At 41.7% G+C, this 6,067-nt stretch overlaps 1 long non-coding RNA gene across 1 annotated transcript; it reads left to right on the top strand.

Annotated features, from left to right (window-relative positions):
- The first annotated feature begins 1,578 nt into the window (after positions 1-1,578).
- LOC119452696 (uncharacterized) lies at positions 1,579-5,189 on the top strand. The gene is made up of 3 exons (XR_005192116.2): positions 1,579-1,770; positions 2,924-3,027; positions 5,155-5,189. It is a non-coding gene; the product is annotated as an uncharacterized LOC119452696 (long non-coding RNA).
- The last annotated feature ends 878 nt before the right edge of the window (positions 5,190-6,067 follow it).

Here is a 6,067-nt window from a genome sequence, read left to right on the forward strand (position 1 = left end):
ATTATTATTATTATTACTATTATTATTTAACTCACCCGAAGTTAGGGATATGACATTACCGATAGATTTACCCCGACATTAGGAAGTGTTATGAATGCCTGAGATGTTTGAGTAATTAAGAACTACATTGAAATCTCGGGCAGCAAAAAAATATGGAGGTCGCTTAAGCTTCGCCGTTAAGAGTGGAACGCGATAGAGTTATCGGGCCCCGTTAGCATCGCATTTTTCTTTATGACTAGGCTTCACTGCAACACAGAATGTTGGAAATCCAGCTTAAAAGACCAAACTTACACCAATCCCCTTAAAGTGGGCTTCACTTTTAAACAGAAATGGATTGCTGGGAAGGCGTTCTTACAGGGGCAATATAAGTCGTCTTATATTAAAATGTGAAGACCCTGGGACCTTTTTAATTATTTTAGTAATTGTTTGCTATTGCCCCGATGCGCGCAAGTGTCCAAAACGCATTAGGCAGGCTAAGTCCCAATTTGACCTTGTCGAGGATGCGAGCGACATCTGGATAGTATTTTTGCAAGTAAACTACCCGAGCGCACCACTGTTGGTACGATAGAAATGCTGGAAAAGAGGTTTGTGTTTGCGTTTCCTCGTAACAGAATTGTTTTCTCGTACATTCAAATTACAATCCGATGCCACCATGGTTGTAGGCTGTGGTTTTTCTGACGGATTTTACTGTGAGAAATGCAATTTTTTGTTCACTAACACCTTGCGCCACACGCCTGCGCGGTCGGGGTGGTTCGGGATCATTTTCTCCGCCACGGACGCCGACGCCAACGCCGCATTTTCTGCGACACGGGGCCCTTAACGCTGTCGTGTTAATAAATATCATTGACCTTCAAGGCTTATCTGCAATCCACTCCACAATGTAAGTATATTCCCCGCGCAGCCTCGTAATATTGCACACGACATTGTCTAAATCTCAATTATATAATTGCTGTGCTATTTTATTTTATTATTTTAATATGTCATGCACTATTTTAATATGATTGTGTTGTTTATTTTGTTGCTTTTGTATTGTTTAAATAATCTCAAGAAGTGACAGTTCCCTGAAATATAAACAATATTACAAAATTGCAATCTTTTTGTTTTGACGCGCTATAAATCATTGCGTCCAAAGTTCGCCTTTATCTCTTGCCTACCCCAATTCGATAATTTTTGGTTGGTGCACATGTAGGTATAGCAATCGGTATTAGTATTGTGTTAATTGCTTGTTTCTAAGAAATAACTTTTTCTAGCAAATGAACGTAAAATTTCAAATTTCGCGCCTCAATCCTGAAAATTGTCCTTAACAAAATGGCGCCTACAGTTATCAACGGCCTTTTGTTTTACTTTAAAGATAAAACCTTATGAACGTTGCGTTTTTGTATAATTATTGTTACATATTATAGCATTTAATATTATAAAATAATAACGAAAATATAGTAGCAATTTTAAAGAGGAATTGGCAAGAAGCAGTCTGGAGCAACGTCTCGGGTTTTCATTCTGCCTGCTTTGGCGGCGTATTCATTGCGTTGCGATTGCATCATTCTTCTCGGAGCCGGAGTGAGCTTGAAGTCGCGTGTTTGCATTAGTTTTTTGAAGTGCTGTTGGGGTTGGGGCTGCGTGATCGTCACTGGCGTCCTCCAGAGTGCCCACCGATCAGAGAGTCGTACGAACCGCAAGCTTTGAACGTCTGTTTATCGCACCATCGAAAGCGGCGGCACAGAAGGCGCGATGTGAGCTCCGGTGGGAACAGCAGCCCTTTGTCTCGTAACGGTAAGTAAACTTTTGTTAGCGTAGCCAGCATGCTTATGTGTATTGATTATGAACACTATGTTGAGAGATGTTAAGAGCAGAGCACGCCGCGAGGTTGCCGAATTGTTTGAAGCGCTTGGCCAGCCTGTCGAGGAAGGTGACAGCCTTGCACACCGGCAGCTCAGTAAGCGTTCGCGACGGGCTAGCAGTAGCGTGCCCAAAAGTGAACCGCAAGTGAGCTACTCCTCAAGCGAGTATCCTAGCTTCAATGCAGTAAGCGCAACGCCTGTTAGCAGTAGCGCGGCTACAGGCCATTGTTCAGGGCTGGTATTTTGTAGCGATGCCTTTCCGATGCTAATGCCTCTTCGCGATTTTCGCGCTTGGTCAGTGGTCAGAGCGACGGTCCGCTCACGTTATCAACGGTATCAGCCGTCGTGAGTGGTGGATGATAAGACCAGTAAATAAAGCATAAGGCATCGCTACAAAATACCGGCCCAGATTGGACAGTAAGCAGTTCAGATTGTTCAGATCGTAATGCGGAGGTTTTCAGTGACTCGTGTCTATCCGAAGCCGGTGAGGATTCAGAAGAACGGTTTTCCGATGTATTTAACGCTGACGTGCAGGAAAGCGCAGAACGGGCAGGAAGCCAAAGCACTAGCATCTAAAATTTCGCAGCTTCGCTTGCAAAGTGGGCTCTACAATGTAACATTACCCACAGGTCCCTAGAGCACAGGGGTGTTTCCGGAATCTTGCAAAAGATGCTAAAACATTTCTGAAGACCCCCCGTGGGGCTGTCGAGGTATATGTATGTGTAGCCCCTTAAACTAGCTTAAATTTTGTTGATAAATTTGAAGACAGTTAGAGCACGCTTCAACTTCAAATTTACCTGCTACGTGTTTTGCATCTGCTGTTTGATAATGACAAGAGCATATGTAGGTGGAACGTGGTTGGAGTGGCAGCATGCGTATTTTGCACATTGTATACATCAGAGCATTTGGAGCACCGCCAAAATTTTTTGTGATCTTTTTGTTGGCTGAGTTGTTGAGGTGATAAAATAGTTTTGCTGTGAGGAAGTTCGAGATGTAGTAATTTGCTTACTGTGTCAATAAATAAATATGTTAGATTTGGAATGCTCTTTTTTTTCATATAATGAAAAAATCTTTATTTAACATAGGTGCCGTCCAGACTGGCCATGAGACCAGCGAGTTTGCTGTAGAAACAGCCATTTGGGAGTGGCTGCGTCACGCTTCTGCCAGGCACAGAACTGCCATTGCCAAGGTAATGTGTCTTTATATGTTTCGCAATGGTTTAAACATATTTCAAATTTGAAACCAGCTATGAAAAGCACTCCTAGGATACGAAAGCAGATTGGAAAAAAACGAGCCTTTCTGCATGTTCACTGCAGCAGCAGTGGGGTATTTTTTTCTAACTGAGCAACATAGCATGAGTGAGGCTCACACTCGAGCTCTCCTGTATTGAAGAGGAAGCAACTGTCATACAATTAGGTAGGCAGGTAGGTAGTAAACATCATTGATACAATTGGGTAACAGTAATTTTTTCTAGTTATAACAAAATAACTGTGTGAGCTTCTTAGCAAAACGTACACTTATTATCATTTACACTAGGCACTGTCGAGTGTAGCCGTGCATTTGAAGCACCTATTTACTATATTCTTTCACCGTAAACTTGAAGCATAGGGAAAAATTTAAAGGGGGCTAAGTATCGTGCAGTAAGCTGGAGAATACACAAGTTTAGTGTAATGACATAGAAAGATCGCTTCACTATATATTCCAAGGTACGTTATATTTCAGTTTGGCAAGATGACTATAGAAGATTACGTGAAGTGATAAGTTGAAATATTAGCAAGCTGTACGGTGTGGATACATTTAGAGAGACAATGATGCTAAAAATCATTAGGATAAATATTTGTCTAGCAGTGAACTGAGAGGTACGAGATTTCTGGCTTTGTATTTTCTGCTTTAGATGGAGGTTGTGCACATTTAAACCCTAAAAAAAGAACTCGTAAGCATCCTGGTGTCCTAAATAATATACTGCATAGGTTTTGTGTCAACCAGCCTCCCAAAAACCAAGACTGGTTCTAGATAACCTGTACAGTGCATTATTCACGGTGGTCTGTGGTCCAAGTCACCAAGTGCTCCAGTACTGTGTTAGGTGCTCCGCCGCTGTGCCGAGTGCTCTCCGTTTCTGCAGTATACCAAGTGCCCCTTTGCGTCTCCATTTTACCAAGTGCTCCAATATTGTCAAATTCTTGACCACGTCTGCAATGTGCCATATTAATTTTCAAAGTGTGCTACGAAATGCATGGGCATTCTAGTTTGCTTCAATGCATAAAACAGCATTTTCCTTTAAAAGTTCACTGGAACGCACATGCATTTCGTAGGACACTTTGAAAATTAATATCTCAAGACTGGTTCAGTCCTGAGAATTCGTTACAAGTGCATACGCCTTGCGAACTCAGCGGCTGTAATTCGTAGATTGAAAGATGTGCTGTAAAACAAATAAAAGGTTTATTAGAATAATTATGTTAACTATTCAATTAGGCGTATTTCTTGCGAAAGTAATGGCCGCCTGATCGAGTAGGTTAGATCAAGGATTATAATTGTGCTATATGCCACAGGCAATTTTAAAAAATGTTGTGCAGCTAAATTGAAACACTCGGTATATGTAAGTACTGATACGATACCACTGACTTGATACCGGATTTTGAACAAAAAAAAAAAAAAAAAACTACTCTGGCAAGCTACAGACCACCCTGAATAATGCAGTATATATGTTTTCTAGAACCAGTTTTGGTTTTTGGGAGGCTGGTTGATACAAAAGCTATGCATTATATTATTTAGAACACTATGATACTTACGAGTTCTTCTTTTAGGGTTATGTCTGCAACCTCCATTTAAAGCAAAAAATATAAAGCTAGAAATCTCGTACCTGTAAGTTCACTGCTCGACAAATATTCATCCTAATGATCTTTAGCATCATTGTTGCTCTAAATGAATCCACACCATACACCTTACTAATATTTAAACTTATCACTTCACATAATCTTCAGCAGTCATCTTGGCAAACTGAAATATAACGTACCTTGGCATATACACCGAAGCGATCTTTCTATGCCATCACACTAAACTCCTCTATTCCACAGCCAACTGCACGATCCTTAGCCTCCTTAAAATTTTTCCCTACGCTTCAAGTTTACGTGCAAAGAATATAGTAGAAAATTTATTGAGTGCAAATCTTAGCCTAAAGTATCGATATTTTTTAACACATACGTAATATCTAAAAATGGTATATAATTTTTTTCTCACCAAAGCCTGTGTTAAAAGTTATTAGCTCTCGGCATTTTATGTTAAACTCTTTGACCTTGCGTGACCATGCTTTCTGCAGGACTGTGCCACTGAACAGCCCGGATATGTGTGGCATGGTTCCCTCGGCCTATTGTACCTTTACCTATCACCCGCGGCATCTAGCTGCCAGTGTGACCTTGCTTTCTTCAGCGCTGTGCCACTGAATAGCCGGGACACGTCTGACATGGTCTCCTAGGCCTGCTGTACTTTCACCCATCACCCGTGGCGTCTAGATCCAGTGTGCCGATCGAGTTGTCCAAAACTGTCAAGTGCTTTATGATGTCACCAATGTGCCAAATGCTCTAGTACTATTATGTGCTCCACCACTCTACCATGCGCTCTCCACTTCTCCAGTATATAAAGTGTCCCATGGCGTCTCCATTTGCGAAGTGCATTACCAAGTCTCCAAGTGCTCCAGTACTGTGTTATGTGCTCCGCTGCTGTGCCGAGTGCTCTCCGTTTATGCAGTATACCAAGTGCCCATTGCGTCTCCGCATTTTACCCAGTGCTCCAATATTGTCAACTGCTTGACCACGTCTGGAATGTGCCATGTACTCCACAGCTGTGCCAAGTGTATACTTTGTAAATGATATACATGTCTTAAGTTCAACCAATACCTCTATTGCATAACTTATCCATACAGTGGGTCTTCACATAGACTTATGTACACATATTCTAGAGTTGTGTTACTGTTTCTGTAGAGTAGATGTGGGTCAACATGCTTTTTTTTCTTCATAGAAGGCTACACCGCGGAACCAACAAAGACAAGGAACACAGACACAGTGCTGACTTTCAACAAGAATCAGCTTTCTGAAAGTCAGTGCTGTGTCCGTTCTTTGTGTGCCTCTCCTGTCTTCGTCGGTTTCGTGCCATGGCCTTCTACGATGTTCAACCAACAAGCCCAACTGGTTACTCTGCTCAAATGTTTTTTCTACCGCTCTTGGCACCTTTGT

Source organism: Dermacentor silvarum, chromosome 5, assembly GCF_013339745.2.
Source record: "Dermacentor silvarum isolate Dsil-2018 chromosome 5, BIME_Dsil_1.4, whole genome shotgun sequence".
Taxonomy (NCBI): Eukaryota; Metazoa; Arthropoda; class Arachnida; order Ixodida; family Ixodidae; genus Dermacentor; species Dermacentor silvarum.